Below are 15861 nucleotides of genomic sequence, written 5' to 3'. Positions count from 1 at the left end.
TCAGACGTGAACTGCGCGCCTCGGTCAGAGGAAATGTCTGAAGGGGTGCCGTAACGGGCAATCCAGGTGCCAATAAATGCCTGTGTCATCTCGACAGACGCCACCGATGTCAGTGGCACTAGGGATGGGAATCGAGAACCGATTCTTCTTCAGAACCGGTGCCCAGTGAATCAATTCCTTGGAACCGTTAGCATGCCTGCGTATCGATTCCGCGAATCGGTTCCGCTCGTTGCAAATGTGTCATGACGTCACACACGCGCTGCGTTGTTTTGATTCAGAACGCGGCAAATATGGCAGAGGCAGAAGTTCGACGCAGAAGTATAATGAGGCCTTTAACGGGACGCCACGTTGCTTTCCGACCAGCGTGCTGTCTCACACACATTTACTCACACACATACATACTCACTCACTCTCATGCGCGCGCGCACACACACACACTTGCGCACACATACTCTCTCGCGCTCACTCACTCACACAATCACACACTTGCTCACTCACACACACGCGCGCGCACATACACACTCACTCGCGCTCACAGACTATCTCGCGCTCACGCACACACTCACTCACTAGCGGTCACACACTATCTCGCGCTCACGCACACAACTCACTCACTAGCGCTCACGCACACACTCACTCACTAACGCTCACACACTAGTCTTGTTTGAGATGCGCCTTGCCTCGCCTGAAATGTATGCGAGAGTAGGCGGCTGCAGTGAGGGGAGGAGTGAAAAAAGTTCAGGCAAGCCGGACAGTTCTCTCTTCTCACAGTGGATCTGATACCTGTGAGATCAAAGAGGGATATCGCGGGATTCACGGGATTCAAGCTCGTGCACAGTGCTAATCAACTGGATGTAATTTAAGTTCTGTTGCTTTTATATGAAAATAAATATAATGAACAAGACACCCAAAGCCCTGTTATTTAATCCCATTCCAAATACGTGTTTAATTTTTTTTCTTTAATACAGTAGGCCCTACAGACATGTGTTTTTATATATAAAAATTACATAATCCGTAGAGATCGCACTGTCAGAGAGTTTGGGAATACTCACACATAATTTATACACATAAAAACACAAAATCAGAGTTTTAAATTCAAACATTTTAAAAGAGAACAATATATCACGGTTGGTTAAACCAATGAGCATTAAGCTGTGTCGTCAGCAAGTCGTTTCCCATCGTGCTTTTGATCAGCGCAGTCGGTGGAGAGCAACTGCGCGCAACTGCAGAATCCGACAGGTGTGGCTTGCGCTCGCGAGAGTTTTTTGACATACGTCAGCATGACATCAGAGCCAGGCGGACCGCTCTCGGACACTTTTCTAACCGGCATGCATCTCGCACTGATCACCGGTGATCGGTTCTGCGCAGATTTTGCTCATCTCAAACAAGCCTATTATCTCGCGCTCACGCACACACTCTCGCTCACTCACTAGCGCACACACACACTCTCTCGCGCTCACACACGCACTCTCTCACGCTCACTTACTCACACACAAACTCACTTTGAGAAGTAGCTCACCTATAGCTACTTTTAGATTTGTTCTGAGGTTGCTACACATAATTTGTGTATATGTGCTCTGTGCAGTGTCTTCTGATCAGATATTAAAGCGAGATAATACAAACAAACAAATTTGTACTTATTCCCTCACCCAATGAGAATCGATAAGAGAATCGATAAGGAATCGGATCGATAAGCAATATCGATAATGGAATCGGAATCGTTAAATCCTTATCAATTCCCATACCTAAGTGGCACAGCCTCAGGCCAGCAGGTGGTCCTTTCAACCATGGTTAACAGATATGTGAAACCTTGAGAGGAGGGCAGAGGACCAACCAGGTCCACGTTTACGTGATCAAAACGCCTCTCAGGAACCGGGAACAATTCTAACGGGGCTTTAGTGTGGCGGTGTACTTTGGCCCGTTGGCACTCAACACAGGTGTTAGCCCAGTCCCTAACGTCCTTCTTGAGGCCATGCCAAACCAACTTTGCTGCAACAAGTCTCTGTGAGGCTTTCACACCTGGGTGGGAGAGACCATGGATGGCATCAAAAACTTGTCGTCTCCACTCCGAGGGAACAATTGGCCGAGGACTACCTGTGGAGATGTCACACAGGACCGTTGTGCCGGCATCGCCAAAAACCACGTCCTCGATCTGCAGCCCTGTAGTCGAGATTTTCAGATGTTGCACATCTGGGTCTGTGGTCTGAGTTGTGGCCATGCGATTGTAATCCAAACCAAGATGGACCGCCCCTGCCACAGCCCGTGATAGGCAGTCCGCCACATGGTTGCTCTTACCGTGCTGCAAGTCCGTGGTGAACTCTGAAATGTAAGACAGATGCCGTTGCTGGCGGGCGGACCACGGCTCAGCCCCCTTGGCCATGGCAAAAGTCAGCGGCTTGTGGTCCACAAAAGCAGTGAAGTGTCGGCCTTCCAGCAGGGAACGAAAGTGTCTAATGGCGAGGTAAAAACCCAGCAGCTCCCGGTCGAAAGTGCTGTACTTCCGCTCACAAGGGCGCAGCTGACGGCTAAAGAAAGCCAGCGGCTGCCAGCACCGACAGCGTAATCCGAGGCGTCCGAGGTGATGGCAATGGGGGCTGTATGAGAAGGATGCGCCAGCATGGTGGCGTTCGCTAGTGCTGTTTTAGTGGCATCAAAAGCCTTGACTCTGCTCTCAGTCCAGTCCACAACGTGTTTGGGTTTGCCTTTCAAGGCCTCGTGCAAAGGCCCCATGAGCTGAGCGGCTCGAGGGATGAAGCGGTGATAAAAATTCACCATGCCGAGGAACTCCTGCAGGGATTTGACAGTGAGTGGGCGTGGGAACTGTATGACTGCCTCCACCTTTGATGGGAGAGGAACTGCCCTGTCCTTGGTGACTCTGTGACCTAGGAAATCGATGGTGGAGAGACCGAACTGGCACTTGGCGGGGTTGACAATTAGTCCATGGTGGCTAAGCCGCTTAACCCTCTGCAACATAGCTGCTTAGGACGTAACTGGTGTAAAACCTATGTGTAAAACATGCTTTTCCAATGCTATCTCGCTGTGTGTGAAATTGAAATGCGACAACAGAACTCGTTCAAATCTCCGAGAAATTTCAACGGTCAAACTGATACATCTCCCGTCCTCGCGCTGCTCTCAGGGCAGGAGTAGTCAATAGATTCAGATCGCTGTTATTTTAGTGTATTATGCGCTGCTCTCAGGGCAGGAGTACTCAATAGATTCAGATCTCTGTTATTTTAGTGTATTACGCGCTGCTCTCAGGGCAGGAATACTCAATAGATTCAGATCGCTGTTATTTTAGTGTATTATGCGCTGCTCTCAGGGCAGGAATACTCAATAGATTCAGATCGCTGTTATTTTAGTGTATTATGCGCTGCTCTCAGGGCAGGAATACTCAATAGATTCAGATCGCTGTTATTTTAATGTATTACGCGCTGCTCTCAGGGCAGGAGTACTCAATAGATTCAGATCGCTGTTAATTTAATGTATTACGCGCTGCTCCCAGGGCAGGAATACTCAATAGATTCAGATCGCTGTTATTTTAGTGTATTATGCGCTGCTCTCAGGGCAGGAGTAGTCAATAGATTCAGATCGCTGTTATTTTAATGTATTACGCGCTGCTCTCAGGGCAGGAGTACTCAATAGATTCAGATCGCTGTTAATTTAATGTATTACGCGCTGCTCCCAGGGCAGGAATACTCAATAGATTCAGATCGCTGTTATTTTAGTGTATTATGCGCTGCTCTCAGGGCAGGAGTAGTCAATAGATTCAGATCGCTGTTATTTTAGTGTATTACGCGCTGCTCCCAGGGCAGGAATACTCAATAGATTCAGATCGCTGTTATTTTAGTGTATTATGCGCTGCTCCCAGGGCAGGAATACTCAATAGATTCAGATCGCTGTTATTTTAGTGTATTATGCGCTGCTCCGAGGGCAGGAATACTCAATAGATTCAGATCGCTGTTATTTTAGTGTATTATGCGCTGCTCTCAGGGCAGGAATACTAAATAGATTCAGATCGCTTTTAATTTAATGTATTACGCGCTGCTCTCAGGGCAGGAATACTCAATAGATTCAGATCGCTGTTATTTTAGTGTATTATGCGCTGCTCTCAGGGCAGGAGTACTCAATAGATTCAGATCGCTGTTATTTTAGTGTATTATGCGCTGCTCTCAGGGCAGGAGTAGTCAATAGATTCAGATCGCTGTTATTTTAGTGTATTACGCGCTGCTCCCAGGGCAGGAATACTCAATAGATTCAGATCGCTGTTATTTTAGTGTATTATGCGCTGCTCCCAGGGCAGGAATACTCAATAGGTTCAGATCGCTGTTATTTTAGTGTATTACGCGCTGCTCCCAGGGCAGGAATACTCAATAGATTCAGATCGCTGTTTTTTAATGTATTACGCGCTGCTCCCAGGGCAGGAATACTCAATAGATTCAGATCGCTGTTATTTTAATGTATTACGCGCTGCTCCCAGGGCAGGAATACTCAATAGATTCAGATCGCTGTTATTTTAATGTATTACGCGCTGCTCTCAGGGCAGGAGTACTCAATAGATTCAGATCGCTGTTAATTTAACCCCCTGGGGTCGGCAATCACGCAGGCGTGATCTGCTCGCTTTTTTTCTTATCAGTGCAAAAGAGATTCAAAATACTTTGTTGGTTTTGATCTTACATTTAAGTGTTTTACATCATTCGATCCAGTTAAGTTTCTATTTTTTTTGTGTATACTCACAATAAAAACAAAGTGTTGTGTCTTTCGCCAAATAAAGAAAAATAAACATGATGCGAGTTCTGCCTTCTCTCTGTCAGGGAAGTCCATTCTGAAACGCGTCCGAAAATGAACTGTAACTCAGCGAATACTTGTCACTCAGGAACGAGACATTTGTCTTTATGAAGCTAGAATTCTCTTCTTTTAAATGAAATAATTTATATTAAAAAACACATATTCTTAGTTTATGTAATCCGTTTGAAACCAAGGAGAGGCGCAGTTTTTCGTTCTCTCTTCATTATTTTTAATGAGCTGATGCCGCCACGCCCCCCGGCGCTATTCACATGCTAATAGTTGAGGTGATCTATACGCATCGCACACGCCCTCCGATCAATGCCATCACGCAGTTTCTCGTCAGATTCACGGATAGTTCATCGCGTTTTGAGGATGGCACGCTTCTCCGGTAAAGTCGTCCTCCAGATGATTATGGACAGCGAGGAAGAATTCACCTTTTCCTCAGAGAAACGGTTGCATCTCAGACGGAGAACGGCTGCATTTTCAAGAGCGAATTGATCCCACAGAGGATACAAGTTCGAGTAAGTTGTTTAGTGTTTATATAATTCTTTTCTGATTATATAGAACTCATGTGAATTTTCAGACTATATTTTGCTTAGTTTTGGTTAGCTTTTGACATATTACAGGAAAGATTGCCTTACAATATCCCTAACATTCGTATATGGTCGTGTTTCAATGTGATATTACTCTCTAAACATATTTGTATTATATTTCAATCCGTTTTGATTAGCTTATGACACTGATTATCATGCTAAAAATACTGACTTTTGCGAATATCTGCTTAGGTGTAATCTGCTTAGATTTCGTGCAAATATATTTCAGCCTCCGGTAAAATGTGATACTGTCTAAATACTAGACATTATATTTTTATATATAAATGTTCGGTTTTGGTTAGCCTATGACACACGCTAAAATATTGCCACAGATGATTGTGAATACAGGTGTAAATGTTTGAAATGCTCTAAATGCGTGCGCAGATAATGGCCATCAACAGCACGATCTATGGCCCATAAATAGATATTTCTCCGTCCTATGGCCCATCAACAGATATATAGACTACATGCATTGTGCGTCCATACCCATTAATCGCCCATCTTTGGATAATGTATGCTAACAGTTGTTTTTATTTTTTTTAGGAATGTGTTTGCATCACACTCTACTTCTCCAGCACCGCAGAGGACGCAGGTGTCGTTCAGTTCTCAATCGAGAATGATGGTAAGTGCACAGACGTAATATTTTACTGATGAAATGTAATTGTGTTTACAATATACATAATATACTCGTCATAATATACAAGTAGGGCCTACCTATTCTTGTGTGAAATTACAAAATCGGTTGTATTTTTCTTAATCCATGGCCATAGTGATTGATAGCGATAATAATACAGTTTCTTTGATTGTGTTATCAACAGATGTGACAATGAACATGTCCAAGCACCGGTCCCGAAGAGAGCCATGGCAAACAAGCAACAGGTCCAACTCCACCCTGTCATGGAAAACCGAGACTGATGTTGACATGGTTGCACAGACTGCGTGATTCCTGCCCGGGAAACTGGACCGCAAGTGACCTCTGTTTACTCACATTCGCCCATGAGTCTGTTTGTAACAGTATACACTACCTTTCTTTCTTTTTTTTAAAGGATGTGTTAAGTTATATTGTTAGGAAAGATTTCTATTTTGAATAAATGCTTTTCTTTTTAATAATAATAATAATAATAACTGTTTTTCCAACATTGATAATATCTGATTATCAAATCATGATATTAGAATGATTTCTGAAGGATCATGTGACACTGAAGACTGGAGTAAGGATGCTGAAAATTCAGCTTTGATCAAAGAAATAAATTATATTTTAAAGTATATTAAAATAGAAAATCATTATTTTAAATTGTAATAATATTTCACAATATTACTGTTGTTTCTGTATTTTTTATCAAATAAATGCAGCCATCTTCCAAAAATATTAAAAATATTAAAAATGGTAATGTGTCCAAACGTTTGACTGGTACTATATGTTTATATATGTACGGTAGCACTGTGGTCTTGTGAGGCACAACATTTAGTTCCTCCACATAGAGGAATTACAATAAAAACAGATTAAAAAACAAAACCTTTGAATGTCCTCTCATTCTCAGGCCCCGTTTACACGATGGGAAAACGCAGATATTTCTCTGCGTTTTGGCCTGTCATTTACACGAAAACGCCGTTTTTATCCCAGAAAACGATCATTTCTAAAAACTCCGGCCAAAGTGGAGATTTCTGACTTGCAAAGTTTAAATCATTATATTGTTGTTTTGTGAAAGAGTGATCAGAATTATTTTCACATCATGTTGTAGTAAACATTCTAGCCTACAAGAATGGTAACTCAAAAGTCTTGTGCCAAACTATTCAGTATGAGTTATATGAGCTCATTGCAGTGACAAATTTTTTCCCAAAACTTACTAACCACGCATAATATTTTTTTTCTATAAAATGCAAACATGTAACTTCCATTTTGCTCACATATTATTGTAGCAGAGTTTGTGCTGCAATACAGCATAATTATGTGTTGGCCAAAGGTATGTTGTAAGTAGCTGAAATAAGCACAAATGTCAGGGCATGTCAAAACCTCTCAAGGGCCCCAAAAACCCCTCAGACCCCAGGGGGTTAATGTATTACGCGCTGCTCCCAGGGCAGGAATACTCAATAGATTCAGATCGCTGTTATTTTAGTGTATTATGCGCTGCTCTCAGGGCAGGAGTAGTCAATAGATTCAGATCGCTGTTATTTTTGTGTATTACACGCTGATCTAACCGTTTAACTGATAGTATTAATCGGTCAAAATTTTGACTTTCGGTTAAACGGTCAATATGAGCATCCCTAGTTAGAGAGCACCCCTTCCAGACCGGCGAAATAAAGTGAAACTGGATTTGAAAACTCGCACTGCAGTGATGCCAGGAATTACTTTGATCATGATGTAACAGTTTACCCTGTTACAAGGGTGAAATTGTTCATCATGGCCACAAGAGGGCAATAAAGAGAAGAGATGTATTTAATGTTGAGGTAGCGTAGAGGAAGAGAGAGGAAAGCATGGTGATGGGGGTGTAATGATGTTTTGCATGGAAGCTCAAGGAGGACTCTATAATGGGGCTTTAAGAGAAAACAAGAGGTGTAATGATATCTACTTCTACCTGTGTTGGATTATGTTACCTGTGTTGGATTATGCCGGTGGAATTATTTGAAGTTTGTGCACATCTTCACTGCTCGCTGGGACATTTCAAAGATTGGGACTTTCGACGATTCAGATAAGAAGATTTGCATTACAGACTGTATTTCTTTCCTCACATTGCAGTTACATCTTCCATACCTCATTGTGCTTGTTTTGGTTTATTTGTTTGTTTTCAGTAATGAGCTTGGATTAGCAAAGTTGTTTTGGGTTTCCTTAGTATGTTTATTGTTATTGGCATCCTTTATTTGTCAATATATACACTATGTTTTCACTCCCTTATTGAGACTCCTAGTTTTTGAACACAACTATTGATATAAATGAATTCCCCTTGTTTATGTAACTTATCGTTTATGAGACGAAAAGGCGGGGTAGTTACATAGTGGTGGCCCGTACGGGGAATATTTGTAGGTTGTTGTTTAGTAAATATAAAAATACAAAGAGTTTCTACTGCCATGGCTGACCTCTGTTCTGGTACAGAGGGTGAGTTTGAGTTTAATCCAGATTTCACCGCCGGACCATTCGTTGCTAGAAGAGAGCCTGTGAGAGAACTTATTACTACATTTAGTGGCCTCTATATAGATTCTGATGGTGAGCCAGAGGCAGAGAGTGATAACTGTGAAGCAGAGGATGATGATATCAACCTACCTCTTCCACCACCACTACCACCCGAAACTGAGATAATTGACCAAGACTTGGTGGAAGATCTTAGGAGAAGAGTTGTTTCTTTGGAAGAGCAGTTGTCAAGGTGTATACAGAAGGTGAGTGAGGGTGTTACCAGGGACCAATTAGAATGTGGATGCAGAGTAGTAGAGGATAAACTGTCCTATCGTGTTGAAAGAGCTTGTGAGAGGGTCAAGAAGGAGTTGGAGTTAGACATACAAGGACTGGGGAAGACGATGGTTGATTGCCTTGCTAGACGTGATATCCAGATGGACAGGAAGATCAACGCTTGCATACCCTCAACATCTACTCCAGTAAATCTAATTCAAGGTTCACTTTCTGATCCTGCAGTCTCTCATATCTCCAATAAAACTTACAATGTGCAAAGAAGTCATTATCCATTCTCATCTACATCCATCTCACACCGTCCTCCTGTTGATATTGAGTTTCCACGGTTTGGTGAAGATGCGGCTGATGATCCCATGTCTTATGTTGAGAAATGTGAAGATTATTTAGCTCTACGACCTCTTTGTGAGGTAGAGTTGTTTGCTACTCTCTCTTCTGTGTTAAAAGGAACTGCAAAGGCCTGGTGGGCAGCTGAGAGGAGAAACGTGAGTTCCTGGAATCAGTTCAAAGAAGTTTTCCTGAAGTCGTTCTTAACTGAGGACTATGAGGCGGAAGCTGCAAGAGTGCTGAGAGAAAGGAAACAAGGAGTACAAGAGAGTATCCGGGACTTTGCCTTCCAGTATCGTGCTTTGTGTCTCAGGTATAGGAGGGACATGCCTGAAAAATAAGTCATCCAAGCTATCTTAAGGAACTGCAACCCAAGGCTAGCTAGTTTGCTTCGAGGAACAGTTGAAGAGTGTGGGTGAGCTGGTAAGGATTGGAACCCAGATTGAAAGGGACTTTGAGGAATCAAAAAAATACTGGAGCAGCATAAATTCAGAATCCCAAAGGAAGAAGAATCAGCATGTACAAAATCCATCAACCCGGTCATCCATGGCAAGTAATAATACCATACAGTCGGAACCATTTATTACCCAGCCTAGTAAACAAGAGGTGAGGATGCTTACCCTGCCTATTCTTCTACGGGGCCGATATTTCCATGCCATGCTAGACACGGGAAGTACATTCTCTTTGATCCAAGAGTCCTGTTGGAGGCAGTTGGAGTCTAAGCAGAAGTGGAAATCTAGTGGAGGACAGACGTTTTTACTAGCCAATGGACAAGTTCAGACTGCATTAGGACGTTCAGACTGGGAAGGTGAGGTGTTTGGACAAAAGTTCATAGTCACCTTATATGTGATGAAGGATTCTGATTTGACATTTCCTCTCATTTTGGGAATGGATTTTTTGATGTTTTCTGGGATCATTCTGGATTTCTCTAGATCTCAGTATATCCTGCCCAGTGCTTCAGATGGAAAAGATCAAGTCTATCCATTCATTACCAAAGAATCATGCTGCCCACCTCACCTAAACTTTTACCTTGCTGTACCTCCAGACATCATAGAGACTAACCAGTTAATCCATCAACTTGTGCAAGCAGCTGACACCACTGATAAGTATAAGGTTTCGTTGCAAGGGATCATGAGAGAATGGCCAACAGTGTGCACCACTGCTATTGGGCACACTAAGATTGTGAGGCATTCCATCGTCACCCACAATGAAGTTCCCATCAGGAAAAGGCCGTACCGGGTTTCAAGAGAAAGACAACAGATTATAAATCACGAAGTTCAAGAGATGTTGGCTAAAGGTATTATTCGTCCATCTGTCTCTCCTTGGGCCTCTCCGGTAGTGCTGGTACCAAAGAAAGATGGAAGTAAAAGATTCTGTATTGACTACAGGGGTCTAAATGCAAAGACTCACCTGGACTGCTATCCAATGCCTCAAATCCTAGAGATCCTAGAATCACTGCATGGAGCCACAGTGTTCAGTACCTTGGATCTGAAAAGTGGATACTGGCAGTTGGATATGGAGTCAGTCAGTATTCCCAAGACCGCATTCGTTACATCCTCAGGCCTTTACGAATTTCTCCGTCTTCCTTTTGGTCTAAAAAATTCTGCTGCCTCTTTCCAAAGGTTGATGGAGTTGGTGTTGAAGGACTTAAAAGGGGAGTGTTGTTTCGTATATATAGACGACATCGTTGTTTATTCTAAGGTTGAAAAAGAACATCTAGAACACCTCACACAAGTTTTCAGCTGTCTTCAGAAAGCAGGTTTAACGCTTAACCTCAAGAAATGCAACCTGGTTCAGAGATCCCTTATATTTTTGGGACATGTGGTGTCAGCTGAAGGTGTGAAGACGGATCCAGAAAAGGTGAGAGCTGTAAGGGAGTTCCCAACCCCTCAGTCACTCAAAGAGGTACAGAGATTTCTTGGCCTAGCTGGATGGTATCAGCGATTCATTCCTGGTTTTGCTGAGAGAGCCGCACCTTTGCATGCCTTGAAACGAAAAGGCGCTACGTGGGTTTGGTCTGAAGAGTGCCAGAAATCTTTTGACGACATAAAGCAATCACTTACCAGAGCTCCAGTGTTGAGCCCTCCAGCATTCTACAAACCATTCAGAGTTCAGACCGATGCTAGCCAAGTGGGTCTGGGAGCCGTGTTGACCCAGGAGTATGAAGGCGAGGAACATGTCGTTGCATATGCGTCCAGATTACTACATGGTGCTGAAATAGCATATTCAGTGTCTGAAAAGGAGTGTCTTGCTGTAATCTGGGCTGTGGAAAAGTGGAGACCTTACCTTGAAGGGCAACGCTTTGAGGTTATCACCGACTATGCAGCTTTAACTTGGGTCTTTAACCATCCAAAACCTTCCTCCAGACTAACACGATGGACCATTCGGCTCCAGAGTTTTGACTTTGAGGTGAAGTATCGGAAGGGGCAATGTAATATCGTACCTGATACCTTGTCCAGAAGTGAAGATGTCCCCACCACTGAGGATTACCTAACTTCTCCAGCAATGCTTGTTGTATGCAGAGCCCCAAAAGTGTTGGATAGTCATGCAAGTCTTCAGATTGATTGGAATGGGTTAGTTGAAGCACAACAGAAAGACCCTGAAGTCAAAGAAATGATGGTCAAAGTTACACCTCAAATTGACCGTGACCTTTCAAAAATACATTACACCATTGAAAATGGATATTTATTCCGTAGTGTGCCAAGCCAGCAGCAGGGACAGAAGTTTCAGTTAGTCATTCCGACATGTTTCCGGGAGGAAATTTTGAAGTTTGCTCATGATAGTCCTTTGAGTGGACATCTCGGAAGGTTGAAAACTCTCCTACGGCTGCTGGAAGTGGTGTACTGGCCAAGTATACGGAAAGATGTCTGGAAATACTGTAGAGACTGCCAAGTATGCCAACGATACAAACCCTCAATCACTAAATTGTCTGGACAGTTACAGTCAACCCCAGTGGTGGAGCCTGGGTACATGCTGGGGGTAGATTTTATGGGTCCATTTCCCAGAAGCACTAAACAACATGAATACCTCCTTGTGGTGGTAGACTACTGCTCCAAATGGGTGGAAATGTTCCCAATGCGGACAGCTAAAGCACCACAAGTGGCAAAAATCTTGGTTGAGGAGATATTTACTCGCTGGGGTACCCCTGCTTACCTTGTGTCCGATCGAGGGGCTCAATTTACATCTCGTCTCCTCAACTTAGTCTGTCAACAATGGGGAGTAGTTCAAAAGCTGACCACCGCCTATCACCCACAGACCAATCTGACAGAGCGGATCAACCGTACTTTGAAAACAACGATGGCATCTTATGTGAAAGATCACCATTGACACTGGGACAGATGGTTGCCAGAATTCAGATTTGCCATAAACTCAGCTTGGCAAGAAAGTACGGGATTTACCCCAGCAGAGATTGCTCTTGGGCGTCTCCTTAAGGGTCCTCTTGAAAGAGCTATACCAACACCACCTCACCCTGACAGCCCTACGTATGAGCTATTGGAGAAACAACAAAAGCTGGTGGAAATCGTGAGAGAGAATGTTGTAAAAGCTCAGCATAAACAGAAGCGGAATTACGATCGAAGGAGGAAGGTGGAGGATTTTCAAGAAGGAGATCTGGTCTGGGTTAGGGCTCACCCTTTGTCCAGGGCAGAGGAAGGTCATATGGCAAAATTGGCAGCAAGATGGAAGGGTCCAGCAAAAATTTGTAAACGGTTGGGTCCTGTAAATTATTCAGTTTCATTGTTGGATGCCCCTCTGGTTCTTGACAAATTTCATGTACAAAATTTGAAACCCTTTTATGGTGTGGTAAACTCTTCCAGTGAGGGGGGAAGTATGTAACAGTTTACCCTGTTACAAGGGTGAAATTGTTCATCATGGCCACAAGAGGGCAATAAAGAGAGGAGATGTATTTAATGTTGAGGTAGCGTAGAGGAAGAGAGAGGAAAGCATGGTGATGGGGGTGTAATGATGTTTTGCATGGAAGCTCAAGGAGGACTCTATAATGGGGCTTTAAGAGAAAACAAGAGGTGTAATGATATCTACTTCTACCTGTGTTGGATTTTGTTACCTGTGTTGGATTATGCCGGTGGAATTATTTGAAGTTTGTGCACATCTTCACTGCTCGCTGGGACATTTCAAAGACTGGGACTTTCGACGATTCAGATAAGAAGATTTGCATTACAGACTGTATTTCTTTCCTCACATTGCAGTTACATCTTCCATACCTCATTGTGCTTGTTTTGGTTTATTTGTTTGTTTTCAGTAATGAGCTTGGATTAGCAAAGTTGTTTTGGGTTTCCTTAGTATGTTTATTGTTATTGGCATCCTTTATTTGTCAATATATACACTGTTTACACTCCCTTATTGAGACTCCTAGTTTTTGAACACAACTATTGATATAAATGAATTCCCCTTGTTTATGTAACTTATCGTTTATGACACGAAAAGGCGGGGTAGTTACAATGAAATACAGTTCAGTGCAAGATGTGCAGCGCCAATCTATATTACATAACATTATACTGAGAACACGATTGTAATAGAATTTTGTATTCTTTGAGCTTTAGTTTTTCAGCGCTGTTAAAGGAAGCTCGCTCACGTTACACATCAGACTCGCACGGTCAAGTTCATGTGCACATTCGCGTCCTTGCAGATGTAAGTTGCAAGATTACTTTTATGTTGTCTATATCCGATTAATCACAAATACAAGACGTGTTTAATTTAGTTTATTAACCAGCTAGCAAAAAACTGCAGTTTACCGACCGTACAGTCACTCAGCCTCAGTCTCAGCACCATTGCAGGATGGAAGATGGTTGTTTCTAGTTTTGGCTTTGAAAACGCACAGTGATGATGACTGTAATCACTTTCTATCATGCAAAATAAAATTAAGTGTAAGATGTAAGAAGAAATTAAGTGGACGTCAAAGATCTCAAAAATGAAGTTTATTACATCATAGCAGTGGCAAGGTACACAAAAGCACCTTGGGTTCACCGGCGTCAGAATGAACCCAGAACATTCAAATCTCAAACCTTTTATCCTAATACAGTTTACAACTCTTAATGTAAATTAATTTGCTCTTATTGTGACAGCTATGGTCTGTATGTTAATGAAGTTGAGAGAGACACCCCCTTGTCTGAGAAGATTATCTGTGTCCCACACCCATTCCCATTCTACAATTGATTACCATTTGTTCAGGATGTGATCAACCCAAATGGTCAACTCGTAATGTAAATGAAATCAGAAGTGATCACATCTTTGATCTTCTGTTAAAACAGAACAGTCAAATGTTTAAGGTGACAAGCTATTTGAAGTCCCTGTAATCAAGATGGTTGTTGGTTGCCCTCTGTGATACTATTTACATATTACTGAGATTGAATGTAATTGTCTCTATATGATAATTAAACTCTTGAAGGAACATTTTGATATAGCCTATATATATATATTGGAGTGGAAGTTGTTGGGAACAGACCATAATTTTTCATAAAGATGTGCAGCACCAATATACACAAGATATTCAGCATTATAATGAGAACAGGATTGCGATAGTGTTGTAAATTCTCTGTGCTTTAGTTGCTCGTGTATCAGCGTGCTGTTAAGGGAATAGCACATCCAAAATTTCCCTATCAAACCACTGACTGTAAAAAACTAGTTCACATGGGTATTCGCGTCCTTTTGTTCATGTAAGTTGTAATGTTACATTTGTTATGTATCTAGAATATCTGATTATTAATCTCATAGGTTGTCGTAGAACGTGCTTCAGTTTACTAGGGATCATTTACTCTTTAGCTTTACCTCAAGCAGCTATTCCTTTTAGATGTTTCTTTTTAGAAAACATTGATGCATCATAGTGTTATGTTTAATGTCATATTTTTATTTGTCAACATTCATTTTCGTAACAGTTTTACATGTAACATGTCCTAACATTTTCATGACGGACACGCCACGCCCCCCTGATTACTCGAGAGCTCGTTTTTGAGACCTGTTGATGATCGAAATGAGAAAATGACAAAAATGCCCATCCCTAATTGTTACATCAGTAGACCATTTATTTTCTGTCTATTATTGACTTTTATCTCATTCTTCAGTTACCTGAATGAGCTGGCAGAAACTGGATGAATTAGAGGAGCTAACACTGAAGTGCTGCTCAGTCTATGATAACAAAAAGCCTGGATTCAAAGACGGAGAACGTTTGGTTCCACCTGATACAAGCGCACATTCTCACAGAGTTGAGTTTGTGATGCATAAATGTGATTGCAAAAGATCCTAATGTGGATCTATGTGCAAACACTTAAATTTTCTCACTGAGTATTGCAGAGAAACAAGGAAATGTAATTTAAAGAGTGCTCAAGACCTGTTGACTGAAATGTGTGTACATCGGGGGTCTACGAATTTTCACACTTTTAGTACAGTGGGGGAAATTGTAATTATCTGATTGGTCAGTTTGAACATCTCACATTTGGGTTACAGTCACATGGTCAAAGAATGAATAAAAGAAGATTGTAACAGTTGCTCTGGGCCTTTTTATTCTCTTTCTTTGTATCTTACTCTCTACACTCTCTCCCTCTCTTTCAGGTAACTTTTTACATATATGCTGGGTACAATTAATGGTAGAAGTTATCATATCTATTTTGTAACTATTTTAAGTGTAACCTAACCATATATTGTCATTAAAACCTTTCAATTACAAATAATGTGCTAACTAGTGATTTGGTATTGATTTTGAAGTGCTACCTATTGCAATACAATAACGTCACACTATAGCAA

The sequence above is a fragment of the Phoxinus phoxinus genome, assembly GCF_949152265.1.
Source record: "Phoxinus phoxinus genome assembly, chromosome: 6".
Classification (NCBI taxonomy): Eukaryota; Metazoa; Chordata; class Actinopteri; order Cypriniformes; family Leuciscidae; genus Phoxinus; species Phoxinus phoxinus.
The sequence above is the reverse complement of the archived record's forward strand: the minus strand, read 5'-3'. Positions refer to the sequence as shown.